Genomic DNA, 20,156 nt, shown 5'->3' with positions numbered 1-20,156 from the left:
GTATAACAAATTAGTACAAAAACACATTTACTCTCCTAATATCGTAAAACATGAAACATCGCCCACAAGTTTTCAACATAACATTTGAAGATCGCTTAGATGTACCACACAACAATGTTTTCTACATTCTATGAAGCTTTCTAGGGCATATATGTCCCATTACATAAAATTATGTACAAACCATCAGAATTACTGAGGTGTGTGGTAATGTTTCAAAACAATGTATGTAATGAATGAGAAGACACAGTTAGTTACTTCAGACGTTCTTGGAATGGAGAATATGGTGATTTAATTTGATTTTGATGAAAAGACACACAAGAAACACATGCCACCTCATTTGATAGTTCATAGCCTTGAATATATCCACCGCATGGTCCATAGCATTTTTTACCAAGTTCCTAAAGCATCTTGCTACATGCTAACACATGACTGGTACGAGATGTAGATGTCCCAATGCTCAAAACTGCATATTACTGTACTGGGACATATGTATCCCATCAACAACGAAAGGGTTAACGGCCACCATGCACTGTGGAACTGCAGAAGTGCCAAAGCAATGGGAGAAATGCTAGTGGAGGTACTAGATTTAGAAAACGTTATAGCACTGAATGATTGCTCACCAACACGAACAGTCCGACCAAATGAAGCCCCAACGACAATGAACTTGTGCATAGCATCCTCTACACTGTCTACCAGAACAATATGGAAAGTGATACCGGGTACTTTAGGTCCAGATCACTTCTCAATTCAAATCAAATCATAATAAACGCATAACATAGGGAGAGTGTCAAACACACAATCAGCTGGAAATGGAACAAAAAAATAAAAATAAATTAAATTTAAAAAAAATTGGAACCTATACGACACGCTACTGGAACACAAACTGGAATCAATCATCGCAACTGGGAATTCTGAAGGAGGCTATGAAGTCTTGGTATTGTTTATCAAAGAAGCATAGGAAGCCTCAGTATCTCGAAAAAGCGGACTGATCATCGGCCATCACCCTGATTGAGAGATTCGAAATGTGACGGAGACCTCAAGGAATAAAGGGAGGTATTAACAAAATACAAAAATGTGTCTAATGATACAAACTTCCTTGCCCTTAAGATAGTGCAAATTGCAGCCAAGAAAATTTGCAAGCACAAAAAAGAAAATCGTGGAAAACTTTTTCAACTGCAGCATTCAAAGAAACTCCATTAACGACAAGCTGGAATGTAGTACGGAACATTAGAACTGGTCGACAATGGACATGCTGTACACATCTCCACCATCCTATGAACTTTTAGAATCGTTCTTGTGCACTATGACTCAATCTGACGTAACAGACGCTTTCTCGAATGTTCTTCCGTTTTCCCGAAAACTGAATTACGCAATAATTTAAAAAAAAACCTTTTCAGAATCATAAGCCCTATTTTCGACAAAAAAAATAGCGGTGGAGCCCCTCCACGCCCACACCGGCATGATTGCCAACTCAAAAGATCTACTGCCATCTCTGCGTTGCGAACGTCCGGTTAGAGTTAACCATTAATACGCGCTCATCTAGAGATCGATTGGGTCGAAAGTCGAACGAAGGGTAGCGGTTTGAGGGGCAGAGGGAAAAAAGTGCCAAGGCAAGCGCCAATGAAAAAAAAAATAAATTCTGCGATAGTTAGGTCGGGTAGTAAGAGCAGTAGCGGATGTCTTGCTGACTGCGACAGTTCATGCAAGGGTAGGTTATGTTAATAGCGGGTATCGTGCAAGAAGATACCGTGTCAGTGCCACGGTCGTTATCATAAAAGGAGTCCGGTGCGGCAACACAGTGCGTTGCCTTACGCCCTCTGCTCTGCCGTGTCGCCAGTGTCTTGGCACAGCTTCATCAGGCTGGTGCTAACTACGGCAGCTCGCTGTCGGTCGGCGTCCCCTGCTACTGAGTGGCGCAGTTTTGCCGCAGCTGCTCCTCGAGCAGCTCTGCTTGCTCGGCGTACTGTCTCGCAGTGTCGTCGGAGAGCTGCAGGCCGTTCTCTCGCGCATGCGCGATGTAGGCTGCCCTTTTGACTTCTCGGTTCCTTGCGGTGGCTGCCCCCACGGCGGTCGGCGTCGCCGCCGATACCGTCGGGGCAGCGGTTGTCTTCTTTGCACCCTTCCCCTGCGGCATTGCTGGGGCGGGTGGCGGAGCAGGCACCCGAACGCCCTTTTGTGAATTTGCAGAAGCGTTCGTAGGGGTTCGAGCCCCTTCTGCTGCTCAGAGGCCTCGGGCAAGGACTGCACGTAGGTACCCCAAGGCCTCAGCCACGGCGGCTGCGAAGGCAGCCCTCTCTGTCGCCATGACGGCTTTGAGGGCTGCTGTGGCCTCCTCCACGGCGGTGCTGAAGTCGACGCCGCTGCTCTTTTCCGGGCCCGAGCTGCATCCCGAGTGTCCGCCTCCGGAGCTGCCTCTGCGCTGTCCCTCAGTTGAGCCGGGCTGGTCTGCGCCAGTCGTTATCCCCGACGTCGTCGTCTCTTCCGCTGCGTCGGTGCGGCCGCGGCCGCCTCGCCGCCATCGGGGCGACTACGGCTTCAAAAAGCCCGGCAGCCGCGACAGCTGGCGAAGTGCGGGCCGCCACACCGGGCACAAGTCGGCATAGCTTCTCTGCCGCGGTCACAGGCACGGCTGTCGTGCTCACCGGAGCACTTTACGGCAGTACTTCGCGACATGGCCCTCGCCCTGGCACTTGAAGCACTGCGACTGGGGGTCCATGGCGGTTCCTAACCGGGAAGCCCAGCAGCTTCCGCAAGCCGAAGATGCTTTTTTTTTTTTTTTTTTTTTAATAGGATGGGGTCCCTCCACGCACACAACAACGTGGTGACCAAACCAAAAGTTCTACTGTCACCTCCGTACAACATGTTAGTTTTTGAATCAGGAGTCACAGGATGCGGTCTGTGATGTTATCCATGCGTCTGGGTAAGATTACTCATTTATATGGTCCATCAGGAGATAGGAGTGGTCGAAAACGATCGAAGTAGCGGTTGTAATGGCAGAGGAGAGTAAGTGTCAAGGCAAGCGCCAAGGGAATAAACCTCTAAGACAGTAGGACGGGAGTAAGGGCAGTAGCGGCATGCTAGTTGCGACAGAGCATGCAAGGTGAGGTAAAGTTAGTGTGAGGTATCGTGCATCGTTACCTATGTTGCTGCGTGATCGTTAAACTGGGTCAGTCCGGGTGCTGCGGCTGGGCTCGTGTGGAGTCTCCTGGGCGTGCTGTAGTGGCTTCCTCCCTGTAACAAAGGAATTCAGTGCGGCAACGCATGTGTTGCTATTACGCCCTCTACTGCGCTGTGTTGTCAGTGACTTGGTACGGCTTCATCACGCTGGCGCAGAACGGCGGCGGCCGGCTGCCGTCGACGTCCTCGTCTACTGCACGGCGCAGCTCTTCTGCACCTGAGCTTCGATCATCTCCGCTTGTTCAGAGAGCTGCGCCGCTTCAGCGTCGGAGAAATGCAGGCCGTTCGCTCGCGCTTGCGTGATGAACGCTGCCTCTTTGACTTATCGGGCCCTTGCGGTGGCCGCCCCCGCGGCGGTCGGCGTCGCCGCCGATACCGCTGGTGAGGCGGTTGTCTTCTTTGCACCTTTCGCCTGCGGTGTTGCTGCGGCAGCCGCTGAGGCAGGCGCGCGAACGTCCTTCTGCGAGGTCGCAGGAGGGTTCGCAGGTACTGCTGCACGGAGGCCTCGGGCGAAGACTGCACGCAGTTGCCTCAAGGCCTCTTCCTTCTCTGCAGCCACGGCGGCTGCGAAGGCAGCCCTCTGTGCCGCCATGACGGCTTTAAGGGCTGCAGTGGCCTCCTTCACGGCGGTGCCGAGTTCGAGGCCACAGTTCATCTCGGGGGCGTGAGCTGCATCCCGACTGCCCGTTTCCGGGCGGTCGTCCCCGCCCCTGGCAGGTGGAGCTGCTACTGCGTCGTCCCTTAGCCGTGCCGGGCTGGTCTGCGCCCTACGTCGTTTCCGACGTCGTCTTCTCTTCTTCCGCTGCGTCGGTGCGGCCGCGGCCGCCTCGCCGCCTTCGTCACGGTTGCGGTTGGAGAAAGTCAGGCAACCGCGCCAGCTGGCGACGAGCGAGCCTCCACACCGGACGCAAGTCGGCAGAACGTTGCTACCGCGGTCGCAGGCTCAGTTGTCACGCTCGCATGAGCACTTGAAACACCGCGCCGCGTTGCGGCAATACTTCGCGACGTGGCCCTCGCCCTGGCATCGGAAGGCACCTTTTCACGCGACGGCGGCGCATCGACGATGTGGGCGGCCACAGCACTTCTGATCGCCCTGTGGTCGGCCAGGTTTGCTGCCAGAACGCAGATCAGAGAGTCTGTGTTGACATCACACTGGAGAATCGATTTCCGCTCATGACCGTGTGGGTTGAGTGATGATCATGTAACACAAGGAGTAATTAATTAGCGTGTGGATATCACGATGTGATCACCTACGTTTCAGTAACTGGTACTACGTAACTGCTATGGCCTGTAGGTTGGTTCAAAATGGTTCAAATGGCTCTGAGGACTATGGGACTTAACATCTCAGGTCATCAGTCCCCTAGAACTTAGAACTACTTAACCCTAACTAACTTAAGGACATCACACACATCCATGCCCGAGGCAGGATTCGAACCTGCGACCGTAGCGGTCACGCGGTTCCAGACTGAAGCGCCTAGAATCGCACGGCCACACCAGCCGGCTGCCTCTAGGTTGCTGATGGACAATAAATGACAATGAGTCAAGTGCTGAAGTAACCATGTGTAGTGAGAGATGAGCCTGTAAAGGAAAGAGTAATTTGGAAACGTGACGATTAAACCACTTGATCAACATCAATTCGTTACCTGGATTCTTGGAAACTGCGATGGCAGCTGGTTAATGACGATGACCACCTCACGATGTGAGAACCACATGCACGGTGTGTGACGATAGCGTGACGACAACAGTAATTTAATAACATATTGCCTTCACACAACCATCACACTCCATGCATGAATCATTACAATTCACGTAGCTTAAGTGGTTGCACTCATCCAGCTCCTAGAAAAACGAATATCTTCAACAACAATCGTGGTTGATTTGTTGACGTATTTGATCACTCACTGGTGGACGCAATCTTAAATATACCATACACAGTACGCAACGATTATGTTACCGGAACAATACTGACTAATGTCTGTGTAGCACCAAATCGTCGTCATCCCTACAGGAAGTAGTCTCATCATTTCAGTAATCTGTATAAAGAAAATCAAGTCGCTGTCACTTCTTGAGAAGACGATGCAATTGTAACTATGATCATCGTGATGTCTTCTTCGCCAGGGTAGCTATGTTGAGAAATAAATATGTAGACATGAAGAACAATCATGTAGAATGTTAATAACGTTTGTTTTATGTAAAAAGCTTTGAGAGTTTTCACATAAAAAATTCGGAAGCATTACTTTTCAGCACCTTCTCGCACATGCCTGACAAAAAATGTGAAACATGCATAACACGTCGTTGAATATGAACGTAACTTCGTAAATGTTCACACCATCGACCTGTACGTAAATTATTAGCGGTGTAGCTCTCTGTGACAGGTACACAGGCTGCCTGAGTGTATTAGATAAAAAAAGACCGGAATAACATTGCCGTGGGTGGAGCTTGTGTAGTACGCATTTCTGCCGCTAGGCGTGTGTAGCGCAACTCATTGCTAGTTCAGTGCAGCCTGTGTTGTCGACCTGGCTTGTCCTGTTCATCTGCAGTGATTCTTTTCACTAGCGCTGTTTTATTCTTGTTTGGTTTTTTGAGATGACAAATTTAAGTGAAGAATGTGCAGCTGTGAAATTTCGTTTTCTACTCGGTAAAAATGCTACAGAAACTGTTTTAAAATTGAAAACAGCTTACCAAGACGACGCCACGAGAAAAACTCAAGTGTACGAGTGATTTGCTGGATTTAAAAATGGCGACATGTCGACTGGTGGCAAATGTAACTGTGGACGTCCCTCAACTACCCGAATCGACTAAAATATTAAATAAATTCGAGAGCTTGTGCTCGCAGACCGTCGACAGATAATTGATCAACAGTCAGAGATTAGTTGGTTATCTTGTGCGTCAAAATGACCCGATTTGTGGTAGAGGGGGAACTTGTTTTTCCACCGCGGCAACGCACCTTCACACACAGCCGTCTCTGTTAGACAGTTTTTGGCTAAAAATGGCATGGTTCCGCTGCCCCACGCATCTTTTCCGCCTGACTTGGCACCGTCAGACTTTTTCTTAATTCATGAAAACGGGCATGAAGCGACACCGATTTGACGACACCGAAGAAGTCAAGAAAAAACGAGGAAGGAGCTGTCAGCAGTTTCTAAAGATAATTAAAAAAACGTTTCGAACGGTGGAAGCACCGGTAGGAGAAATGTATTAGTTGTAATTGAGAGTATTTTGAAGGAAATAAGGTTGTTTTGTAAAAGTTTGAAAATATATAGCTTTTAAAAAATAATTCCACATTTTTTTGAGCTCCCCATCGTGCGAGGGGCCTGAGGAGTGAACAGTTTCAGATGTTGAGTGATCGGTGCGAAGGACATGGAAATGCCACATACTCGTGTGTAAAAGCGTTAGCAGCACCTGACAGTGTTTGCAACAGCCCTGATTATCGATCTTAATTTGGCCAGCTGGCTGAACTGTGCAATATCCAGATTTGGGGTCACTCAAATGTGACAGTGGCACACTATAATATCAAAACATACCATCATCTGTCTGCTGCATGACGTCTTGGTGAAGAGCGGCGGCAGTTTGTGATAGGAATAGGATCACATTGACGGTTCTTTGCTGCTAAGCATGCACAGTGAATGACGGCCCTGCGGCGGCAACAGTAATTTAATGTTGGTGCCGCACGACCATCAAACGCAATGCATGAATTCATGTTTGTACTGAACAGAAGATGTTGAGATAACTACGAATGAAGAGAAGCCATTGAGGAATACGTATGACTGAAATGAAATTAGGGAGATTTGTAAACAGATGTAATACCAAAGTTATAGCAGTGAAAATATATATTAGGGCGTTAGTTTAGTACGCATTGTTTACTTCCTGTCGGATTATCTAAACTTTTGTCAATGTGTTGTGCTCTAAAATGGTTCGGAAGCTACTCGTAAAGCAGACAGCAAAGTATTGACTGTGGCGACGACTAATCACCCTGGAAACATGTTCTCCAAGGAGTGCTGGAATAGTTTCCAAATAACAAGTCAAAAATTCGTGGCAATAAAATGAATTGAACTGAATTGTAGGAAGCTCCTTTTTTACACGCGTTATGGAGCCCCTTAGGAAAGTAGGGTTTGGAACCGGAAGGAAAGCCAGTGTGCACTCGGTCTGCCTGGGAACCTCAACATACATCATGCTATGAGCGTGTAAGGTACAGAGTCTTCAAGTTGTGGCTCAAGTCGGCACCAATGACGCCTATCTCTTGTGTTCTTAGGCTATCCTCAATTTATAACCGCAGCTGGCAGGAGTGGTGAAGACGGCGATCCTCTTGCACTCTGGAGAAGTAAGAAGCAGGGTGTAAGCGGATTAAGGACGGAAAAGAACCATCATAGTTTAATAACAAAATTCAAAAGTTGCTGAGGTAGCTGACATCATTACATTCTCGGTTCAAAATAAAATGCGCAATCGACGACAGGCAAAAGTAAGTAGAGATTCGTCCGTAAGTCGACATCGATGCACGAAGCATACAACTACTACCACCGTCATAACTTAGCAAAATATCTTGCGGAGAAAACTCTGGCCCAACGTAAAATCGCTAGTCGGGTTGAATGCCTCTATTCAGTCGCTCGTTGACCAGTCTGATGCGGTAACAGAAGGTAGCAAAAGGAAAGCTTTTAAGAAATCATTCAAACAAGAGGATCGCACAAACACTCCATAGTCTGACCACAGCACAAAACTCCTAGTTAGAAGACATTTCGCTCTAAATGTAGAAAAATGTGCGTTAATGTAGATGAGTAGGAAAAACTACCTGTAATGTTAGCACAGAGCATTAGTAAAGCGCTGGTTGACACTTTTATGTAGTTCAAATATCTGAGTGTAACGTTGCGAAACTATATGAGATGGAACGTGCACATGAGGACTGTGATACTGAAGGCGAATGGTCGACTTCAGTTTGTTGGGAGAATTATGGTAGAATGTGGTTCATCTGTAAAGGAGACCACGTTTGGGAAGCTAGTGCGACCTATTCTTGAGCACTGCTTGAGTGTTTGGGATACATACCAGATATGATTAGAGGAAGACATTGACTCAGTTCAGAAGCGGCCAGCTACATTTGTTATTGGTTGGAGCAACAAGCAAGTATTAAGGAGAAATGAAATTGGAATCCCTGGGGGGAAGGTGACGTTCTTTTCGAGGAAAATCGACATCTGAAGTTGACTGCGGAACTATTCTCTTGCCACCAACACACATTTAGTGTGAGGTCCACGAAGATAAGATAAGAGAAATTAGGGTTCATAAGGAAGCATAAAGACGTTTGTCCTAGCTTTATTTGCAAGTGGAACAGGAAAGGAAATGACTAGTAGTGGCCGGGGATACCCTTCGCTTCGAAACATACGGTGGCTTGTGGAACATGTAGATGTAGATGTAGAAGTGGAATAACCTCATATCGAATGTTTATATCTGTAACATACTACATACATTTAGACACAGGAGTGTGAGCCATTAGTTAATTTAACACCAATGAGAGCTCTTGCTCCCGTCAGCCATAACGCACGAGTGCATTTGGTCCACAGCTAGAGATGAGAAACTGGTATTCGCAAATATGAGGTCGTGCTGAAACGTAATGCTCCGAAATTTTTATTTTCTTCTCATTATTGGCTGAGGAATTACATATAACTCATATTACTCGATAGATCTTCACGCTTCACTGACGCAAGCTGCAGCCGTCTGGCGCTAGAGGGCTCCGAACTTTATTGTGTAACGTGTCGGTGTGTAACGATGTCGATGCGTGAGAGCCCCTCAGAAAACTGAAAGCTCTAATTCGACGAGTTCGTTCACATATGGACCAACCTCTCCCTCACCACGGCAGTGTCAGTCCACACACGAGCGCTGCGACATCTGCAACAATTCGACGCCTTGGTTTGACTGTCATCGACCATCCTCCTTAGAGTCCTGACGTGGCCTCATATGATTTTCATCTGTTTTCAGACCTTATAGAAAACCTTCAATGACTTTAGTTTGATAGTAATGAAGCGGTGCAAGCAGAGTTGAGTTTGTGGCTCCGTCATCAAAGTAAAACTTTCTACAGTGACTGTATCAACAAACGGGTCTCTCGTTCGAAGAAATTTGTTCGTCGTCGGGGTGACTATGTTGAGAAATAAATAAGTAGATATGAAGAATAATCATGTAGACTGTTAATAAAGTTCGTTTTATTCAAAAATATTTTAAGAATTTTTGCATAAAAATTCAGAAGTACACTGACTGACAAAAAAAGAAGTTAAGCACTTCCCTCATTGAAACTTCGTGGCAGATTAAAACGGTGTGCCAGACCGAGACTCGAACGCGGGACCTTTGCCTTTCGCGGGCAAGTGCTCTACCAACTTTTTTTTTTTAGTTCTCAAAAAATGGTTCAAATGTCTCTGAGCACTATGGGCTCAACATCTTAGGTCATACGTCCCCTAGAACTTAGAACTACTTAAACCTAACTAACCTAAGGACATCACACACACCCATGCCCGAGGCAGGATTCGAACCTGCGACCGTAGCAGTCCCGCGGTTCCGGACTGCAGCGCCAGAACCGCTAGACCACCGCGGCCGGCTTTAGTTCTCATTTTCTTCATTTTCATTCGTTGTATGTGCTCGGGGCGGACGTCGTAAGACATCCGTTTAAGTTCGTCTTTGATCGGTTAACTCAGTTTTTTTTTTATTACAGGGGACTGCTAACCCTCTGACCGAACACACTGAGCTACCGTGCCGGCGCCAACTGAGCTACCCAAGCACGACTCACGCCCCGTCCTCACAGCCTTACTTCTGCCAGTACCTCGTCTCCTACATTCCAAACTTTACAGAAGCCCTCCTGCGAACCTTGCAGAACTAGCACTCCTGAAAGAAAGGATATGGCGGAGACATGGCTTAGCCAGAGCCTGGGGGATGTTTCCAGAATGAGATTGTGCTAGTTCTGCAAGGTTCGCAGGAGAGCTTCTGTAATGTTTGGTAGGTAGGAGACGAGGTACTGACAGAAGTAAAGCTGTGGGGTGTGGGCGTGAGTCGTGCTTCGGTAGCTCAGTTGGTAGAGCACTTGCACGCGAAAGGCGAAGGTCCCGAGTTCGAGTCTCGGTCCGGCACACAGTTTTAATCTGTTTGGAAGTTTCATATCAGCGCACACTCCACTGCAGAGTGAAAATCTCATTCTGGACTTCCCTCATTATCGATCTCAATTTGGCCAGCTGGGCGAACAGTGCAGTATGCGGATTTGCGAGGCACTCAGATGTGACAGGGCCCACTAAAACATCAAAACTTACCATCTGCATGACGTCTTGGAGAAGAGCGGTGGCAGTTTTTTGACAGGAATCGACTCACATTGACCGTTATTTGCTGCTAAGAATGCGCAGCAAATGACGGCCCAGCGGCGCCAACAGTGATTTAATGCAGTTATGCATTAATTCATGGGGGACTGATGACCTCAGATGTTAAGTCCCATAGTGCTCAGAGCCATTTGAACCATTTATTCATGTTTGTACCAATAAAAGGTCTCGAGATAATTACAAATTTGGGGAGGCCACTGAAGAAGATTATTACCGACACAAAATTAGGTAGATCTGTACGGAGAAGCAACGCCAAAGTTATAGCAGTGAAAATAAATACTAGGTCATTAGTGTTAGTACACATTATTTACTTCCTCTCCGTGTACCTGATGTTTTGTCAATATGCACCCAATAACATTGTTTTTCTCGTGTATTAAATAATAGGTGTTCCTTTTAAATGCAGTTTACTTGCAATAAGAAATGATGAACAGCAGATGCACCCAAAAAAACTTTGTTGGAAGTTAGCTCTAACCTCATAACTATTAACAGTGAAAATTTCATTGAACAAATTGACATTTTGAAATAAAAAATTATTCTTTTGGTATGTATCAACGTTTTTTTTAATAAAATAACTGAAATTCTCGAGAAAGTCTCAAACTGCAAAAGTAATATAATATTACGTGGAAACATAAAAACAAACACAAATATCACAGATGAATGCTGTAGCACACACTGAAATGCCGTTGAAACTTTGGCAAGTCACACTTGATAAACAATGCGACAAAGGTAACTGAAAATTCAGTAACAGTGGTTGAAGTTATGGTTACAAATATAAACAGGGAACTTGGTTATGCACTTATAAAAGCTGTTGGACCCTCTGATCATTCCTAATGATAAGGGTATTGTTTGGAAAAGTCCTCCACACTGAAAGTCTACAAAAAGTCTTTTCAGAAGATAAGATAATAAAACAAAGAAAGGCACTGTAGAAGTGTATACCGAAAATTGATCTGAAACCTTCAAAGTTTTCTACATTGTTTCAATTAACTTTTGAGCTGAAATTTCCCACATGTACTCACTTGAGAAGAAATGTCCAGTAGAAACAAATGGACATCGTCAGATATTAGAATGTTCTGCCCAGAATCTTACATACCATTTTCCCAGAAAAGAGCACATATGAACCAAAATTACTAGAGATTCTTCAAGACAACAAAACGTTCAAGGAACGTACTGCTAGCTCTAAGGAAGTTTTCAAATGACGAGCAACCAAAACATAAAACCTTACAGCTAAATAAGATGAAAATGTCAATGGAAAAATTTCATTAGAAGTCTAGAAAATTTTGCGAACGAATATTTTCCCAATACTGCATACCAATGAGATCATATCTAGGAACGAGTGTAGCTGTTGTCAAACCTTGTAAACAAGTTCAGTTACACTTTTGCCTACCAAAGAATTAGAAGTAAGGAAATCAGCACAATAGTTAAAAAAATGAAGAACCAGTAGATACAGATGAACAGCCTCTCGCCTGACGCCATATGCCCGCGTGCAATAAAGAACCCCTCCGCGTGGTTTAGTACAATCTATCATCGGATTAAATGTTTCTAATACACTCACTCACTCGCGGCTTGTTCATGAAACATAGACTATCGATGAACGTGCCTGTTAATGCGATGTTGGGTTGGCGAGATGGTTTACCCTTATTCATAGTTGTGGCTTCTTACAGTTCTACTTCCTGTAGATTGCTTGCAGTCCATTGTCATCACCATTACAAACACAATCGTCATCCTCAGTGCTGACACTCTTTCTTCCCTCATTCATTTTGTATATGTTCCACTGCAGGAGTTTTACAAACCACCTGACAAAAGTAAGTGAAGCACCGAGAAGACGTGGTCGGATGTCAATGTAACTTCATCCGCCAACAGGGGGGTTATGTAAACCATAAGAGATGAAATTCTCTGTGACACGTCTGTAGGTTACCACAGGGCATTGGTACTGTTTGTGTTTAACGTTATTACCAGGCTTGGCACCGTACATGAGGAACATGGACAGCGTCAGATCGCTGCAGAGGTCAAGGAGGCATCACATACTCGAGTGTAAAAGCGTTACCAGCACGTGACAGAGCATGAAAGCTCATTAAGGATATCAATTTGGGCAGCTATTTTAACCCTGCTGTATCTAGGTTTGGGAGTACTCAAAAAGTGGCACTAAGCACTGTGGGACTTAACATCTGAGGCCATCAGTCCCCTAGACTTAGAACTACCTAAACCTAACTAACCTAAGGACATCACACACATCCATGCCCGAGGCAGGATTCGAACCTGCGACCGTAACAGCAGCGCGGTTCCGGACTGAAGCGCCTAGAACCCCTCGGCCACAGAGGCCGGCTGGGAGTACTCAAATGTGAAAGTGGACCACTATAATGCCAAAACTTACCATCATCTATGTAGTGGAGTATGTCTTCGAGAAGGCCGAAGCAGCTGAACTTGTAACGGGAATCGCCTCACATTGGCGGTTCTTTGAAGCTAACCATGCGCAGCATTTGAAGGTTCCGCGCTTCCAACAGTAATCTGGCGACGTGTTTGTGTCACACAACCCTCAAACGCTATGCATGAATTAATGTTGGTACCGATGAAGGACGCTAGATAGTTCTAAACTTACAGAGACCACTGATGAATATGTAGGAAAATCAAATTAGCGAGAGTTGTGAGAAGCATTACCAAAGTGTTGTTAGTAAGAGTTATAGCTCTCGTCACATTATCCCTAACATCTTTAAAGTGTGCCACACAAATACTAAATGGAATGTGAAATAAATACTACGTCAATAGCGTTATTGCACATTCTTATAGTTTTTGTCCGCATATCTGCGATTTTTTCAATGTCCGCCCTATTTTTCTCGCATATTAAATATGCGGTTCTATTAGAGGCAGTTCACTTGAAACAATAAATGGTGGAGAGCGGATGAACACAAAAAGTATAACTTGAAGTAAGACATACAGCCATCACTGTCAGTAATTATAAACATGTTTAACTTGACGTTTCCTAATAAGCAATAATTTTTTTGTACGTGTCGTTACCTTGTTTTAACAAATTAACTGATATTCTTTGAGGTAGCATTGTGTGGCGACATAAACATGAACACAACTGTTATAGATGAAGTCAGCAGCACACTCATATACTTCATACACAGTTTCGACAAGTAAATAATGTAATATTTGTAACTGAAACGTCGGCATCAGATATTGATCATGTGGTTGCAAATGCAGACACCGAACATTGTTATTTATCAGTAAAAGGTCTTGGACACTCTGTTCATTTCGTCCAATTGATAAGGATAAAATATGGTTTGGAAAAGACCCACTAACTGCAAGTCTGCAAAGAATTCTTTGTCAAGATAAGATAAATAACTCTTGAAAGTTTCTGTTGAAGTTTTTGCAGAAAATAATCCAGAAATATAATCCCCTAAGTTCTCTATATTGTTTGAACTGAATTTTGAGCAGAAATGACCAGGAAAAACATGGCTATCAGCAGATATTAGGAAGTTCTACCCAGGCCCTTCATAGCCACTTTCAGAAGAACGAGCTCTACTGAACCAGAATTACTAGACTTTCATCAAAGCTACAAAAAGATGCACACTGGACTCGCATTCGGGAGGACGACGGTTCAATCCCGTCTCAAGCCATCCTAATTTAGGTTTTCCGTGATTTCCCTAAATCGTTTCAGGCAAATGCCGGGATGGTTCCTTTGAAAGGGCACGGCCGATTTCCTTCCCCATCCTTCCCTAACCCGAGCTTGTGCTCCGTCTCTAATGACCTCGTTGTCGACGGGACGTTAAAAAAAACACTAACCTAACTAACCTACAAAAAGATCTAGGGGGTTATTGCTTGCTCCAAAAAAGTTTTCAAATTATGGATAACAAACTTAAGAACTTCCAGCAAAAGAAGAATGGAATGTGAGTGAAAGAAGTCAACAATTTGTAGAAAATTTTGCAAATGAATGGTTTTCCAGTATTCCATAAATGTCGGAAGAAAGATTTTCAGTCACGTATGTATTAAGTGTAAAAACTTATGAACACGTCAAACGATGCCGTTGCCCACCAAAGAATTTATACTAAGGAAACAGGACAGAAGTTTAAGAAAAAATGAAATACCAAAAGGAACAGATGAAATGCCAAGAGGTGCGCAGAAAAAATGCATAGACAGCACACACGCTGCCTCAACAAGTTGACTGCGGCAGACACAGAAGATACACCTGGCGCCCCATGCCCGCCAACGCGCAAAAGTTCCTCCGCCCTCTGTAGTACCGTATATCCTGGGATTGTTTGTTTGTAATACAATCACAGTCATATGCTGTATGTTGATGAAATATATACTATTGATGAAAGTGTCTTCAAAAGCGATTTGGGTTTGGCGAGGTTTCAGTTTAGTCTCGGTCACAGTTGTGGCTTCTTAGAACTCTACTTGCCGTAGATCGCTTGCAGTCCATTGCTGTCCAGAAACGCATCTTCTTCGTCAGGAAAGTATTATAACAATCACCGTGAACAAAATTTAATGGAATACTTAAGATAACTAATGATCTGAAATACGCCCTGGACAAACGTGAGGCCACAATGTTGTCACTGCTAGACGTCAGGAAAGCTTTTCATACCGCCAACTTTGGCAAACTGCTCAGGAAAAAAAAGACTGCTAAATTTCTCTGGTAGTGCGCTAAAATGGTGTAAAATCTACTCGAAAAACAGCCAACAAATTATTGACCGTGTGTTCTCCAGGGAGCACTGGAAGGGCCAGGCTTAGGTTCATTTTTGTTTTCATTGTACGTCTTGCTGTACATATCATTTCTATGGCGACGACCCCCAGCTCTATCTAAGAGTCAGACCTGAAGATGTAAATACTGACTGACTAGGTAAATTATAATTCTTTAGTGGTAACGTACGCGAGAAGTCTCGGGCTTAAATTTAATGCAAAAACTGTGCAAAGAATGTTAGTATTTCACAAGAAACTACCAAGTTCAGATTTCTGCGATCAGTTGCCTCCCAATTATTCCCAGTATCGTACAAGAGAGCAATGAAGAACTTGAGGTAACACTGAATGAACATTTAAATTGGGCAGGGAATACAGTCGCTATGTGCCGGAGGACTTTCGCTTCTCTCTATGCCCTCAAAAAGTTTCGGAACATATTTCCACAAGACGTGGAATGCAAGCTCGTGTAATCAGTCGTTCTACCCAACTTCCACTACGTGATGTAATTCAACACGGCACGAATAGTGAGAACACAAGGCGGTTTGAGCTAACCATCAATACCTGTGTTCGTTACATCTGTAGCACTCGTCCATATGACCATGTCAGTGCCGTATACGCCCTGTTGGCGGGTTGCAACCAGACAAGTTACTGGACTGCTACACGCTATGTCTCCTTCACCGGCTCCTCAGTGCGCAAGACCCCAGCACCTCGCTTCAGAGATTAAACACTTCTCGTGCCAACACAATGTAAACACGAGGTCTCACTTACCTAGTATCCTACCGATGCCAGTTCATGAAATTAAAATATTTTCAAACGCTTAGCTGTCGCTGTCCGACTCTGGAACAAGCTCTCCTGCACTGTTCGCACAATTAAGTGTCCTGCTACTTCTAAGAAAGAAATTGAAGTGCGTCATAGTGCTTCCCCAAATAAAAGTATCGTGGTAACCTTGCCAACGCTCCTCTATTCGCTCAGATATGTTTCTTTTTCTTTTCCTGAGTCACGCCACCTTCTCTTCTCTTAGATTCGAGAAATCTGTAATATCACATTCCTCTTTCCCTCCCTGATACAGCCCCTTCCCCATGCCCATTGCTGCAAGCACTCATAATTAAAAACCTACGTCACCGTACTGTCCAAAAAACCAATGTCCTAGAGTGGACGACATTACCTCCAGAATGACTGAGATCCTTGGCAGAACGACCCATGACAAATCTATTCCATTTGGAGTCCGAGATAACGAGAGCGACGAAAAACCCAGAGGTTTAAAGAAGAATGTGATAATCCCTATTCGAAAAAAGGTAAGGTGCTGCAGGTGTGACTATTACCGAGGATGAGTTCAATAAGTAGTTATTGCATTATACTAACATGACTTGTATACAGATGAATGACGACACTGGTCTCAGGAAAGATCTTAAATTTCGAAGATTTAAAGAAATCTGTTGTAAATGTTGTATGGTATACACTCTGAATTTCTGAAGGTAGCACGATGGCAATACATGGCACGAAAAATGATCTAGAACTTATACAGGGTGGTTCATTGATCGTGACCGGGACAAATATCTCACGAAATAAGCGACAAACGAAAAATCTACAAAGAACGAAATTTGTCTAGCTTGAAGTGGGAAACCAGATGGCGTTATGGTTGGCCCACTAGATGGCGCTGTCATAGGTCAAACGGATAACTGCGTGTTTTTAAACAGGAACCACCATTTTTATTACATATTCGTCTAGTACGTAAAGAAATATGAATGTTTTAATTGGACCACTTTTTTCGCTTTGTGATAGCGTTGGGACCACCCTGGATATAAATCTGATTGCCGCGTTGGGACAGATGAAGGACATGAAAGGTGGACAACAGTTGTGAAGGAAGTGAAACAAGTTGTAGGTTGCGGTTATTATGTTGACATGAAGTTGCTTGTGTAGGATTGGCTAGCACGAACTCTTCTCAATAAAGAACACTACAGAGATATGATATCAAAATTATTTAAGATGTGAAATTTATGAGTTTTGGCGAAGAGATCGGCGTACTTCAGTGTCCCGTCAGTTACCACATTGGTATAACAACAGCGAATTGATGTAAAAAATGATATATTCTACTCACCAGCTTTCTGGATATAGCGAAATTACGCTGTAAAAGTGGGTACTAATGCAATGGTTATGATGATAGCTAAATTTTTTGGTTTTCTTTGGTGATGTCTGCATGACTCAGAGCCTAAGTGTCAGAATAAAAATCCCGATATTTGAGTTTCGATCACAGGTCGATTCTACGTTATTTTTGGTGATTTATGGCCGCATTCATTTCTGGCTATGATTGTTTAATCTGAAAAATGCCATCATGCAGTGTGGTGCGGAGTCCACTTTAAACTGTAGGTCCGCGCGTAAGTGTCTGGATAAACCAGTTCAGAGGGCGGAGGAAAAGAAGAATATTTAACCTGCAATAGGGTCATGCCAAGCATTGCACTGTGGTACTACCGTCGTGTTGGTATTTGTGCAATAATTCATGGATCCCTGAAAACAGACGTGGAAGAAGGTACTACATTTGCAATAAATATGTACCAATCAACGAACGTCACATTGTTCGTCTACAAAATCACCTAATGGTTTTATTCTAGATCATGCCCTGATGTATTGCCAGAGAGCTCCGAAATAAATTCAGCACACCAAATATAGAAATCGATTCGGAATTGTCTATAAGGAAAGCTCAAAAGTAATTTGTATTCGATAACGATTGTCACTCAGAAAACTTATGAGGAGAGAGAGAGGTTTTTCGCAAAGCAATAAATTCACTGTAACATCCCAATTAACAACTGATGGTGGTATTTGCGGATGTCATTGATAATCAAACGCATTGTTTCATCGTACGACATGTTAGACAAACGACCAAACCTGCAACACGAAGGCATCAGGATGTAGTCGTATACACTCTTAGAAAGAAAAAGAGAGGAAAAAGAAAGACGCACCATGAAGGAATTGTCAGGGTGGGATGGAAATAGGTAGATGTGATGTACATGTACTGACAAACTAATAATTACAGTTTCAGAAAGATTCGATGATTTATTCAAGAGGAAGAGCTTTATAAATTGAGCAAGTCAGTAATGCGTTGGTCCATCCCAGCAGCAGCTATTCCACTTGGCAAAGAAAACCGTATGCGGGTGTACTGTTCCTTGGCGGTGTGAAACATTTCAGCTTCTGAGTCAATTCAGTCAAAAGATATGGCCATATATGTCACATACTTTGATACTCGCAAATTCGTTCATCAGAGCCTATAGATGAGCTGTCTATACAGATGTCGGGATTGTTGGTCTAGCGCTAAGGCACGTGCCTGGAAGCCGAGAGGTCATGGAATCGCGTCTTTGATCACCGAGTTCTTTTATTATCACACAACCGGTTTCGGGCTCTTATATTAAGAGAGGACAATTTCACAGTTATGTAAAATGAACTAGGTGAACGTTGCAGACCTCACTATAGGAAATAGGCATATGCCGTACATTTGTTAAGCCTATTGACGGCCACAAGATAATGGCAAAAAAACACTGACACAATTAAGAAATATACGTGTGTGGCGTTCAGTAATCAGGGACCAGAAAGAGAAGGAAATGAGGCAGGACGCTGCTTCAAAAAGGAAAAGATATTCAGCAGGACTGTGCGCTTAAGGGCGGGCAGTTTGCTCGTTCAAAATGCCTTCAATAGGCTTAACGAATGTACGGCATATGCCTGTATCCTATAGTGAGCTCCGCAAAGTGCACCCAGATCATTTTACATAGCTGTAAGATTGTCGTCTCTTAATAAAAGTTTGCATGTTTTTCATTTTATCCTATGACTATGGTGCATTACTGTGCTGGGGCACTATCTGTGCCCTCACTAGTTAAAAAATTTACCTGTCTTTCATAATGTAAAATGCGTCCCAGGTCTTATCTCATGTAAGCTTCGATTAGTTGTCGACTTTGGTTAGCATTTTTTAAATTAACCCCATTTTCAATCTGTCCTTTTAGTGCAATTTCTGCTAGCTATTAATTGGCGTATTACTTTCTGACAGTATAGACTGTAAGGTTTCGCTCCTTTTTCTGTTGATCAGTAACGAGAGGCTATAAATAGGAGTGGCAGATGTGCACATTCTTTTAACTGATGACTGTGGCGAGTTGTTCCACGTTGCCACTTACATATCCCCATTAAATTAAAAACTTGTTAGCCACTCATGTGATAAGAAAGTTTTATTGCGCTTTACGGTTTATATAATATTTTATATCGCTGCTTCCACTCAGTTTTACCACAGTTCTCAACTGACCTGTTCAATACGCTGCTTTACTAAGCATAAACGCACTTGTAACTTATTTCGTGTATTTTTTATGTAATTTTTTTCGTTTTTTCTTCATTTTAAATGTAAACCACTAATTCAAACTGTGAACGGCCAGGTTAGTGGCCCTCGTTCTTCTCTCCGTCAACATATGGCAGCACTTTTGCCACTTTGGTTTACCAGTTTGCTTCCTCGTTCGCACCCGCTACTCCCTGTTCTACGCTCATAGGTAACACACCGCGCCTAGTACACGTCCACTGCAGCGCTCGGGGGCCGCAGCACAGTGTAAGTGTCCTGGCATTATTTGTGTATTTCACTATCCAGGCAGTCGCCCGTAATACTGTCTGGTGTCACTTTTGCATTGACATAGGTTTCATAGCACCTAGCCCGACCGACGGTTTTGGAATGCTTTTTAAAACTTTATATGATTTTTTTTTGTTTTTTATGTGTTTTGCTGTGTGTGAAAATTATCTCCCGTCTCTTGCTATTTCCAGTACCACACCTGAAGATGTGCTTTTAAGATTCAGAAACCGGTTATGTGATAATAAAAGAACTTTACAACTGTAGCGGTATTTTCAACCTCTACTAAAAACAGTGTTTGCAAATTCGCATTTCGATCATTTACGGCAAACATAGCTCCAGAGCTGCGAAGACAATATTTTTGGGAAGAAAAAATC

This window comes from Schistocerca cancellata, chromosome 4, assembly GCF_023864275.1.
Source record: "Schistocerca cancellata isolate TAMUIC-IGC-003103 chromosome 4, iqSchCanc2.1, whole genome shotgun sequence".
Taxonomy (NCBI): Eukaryota; Metazoa; Arthropoda; class Insecta; order Orthoptera; family Acrididae; genus Schistocerca; species Schistocerca cancellata.
This window is presented reverse-complemented; position numbering follows the sequence as displayed.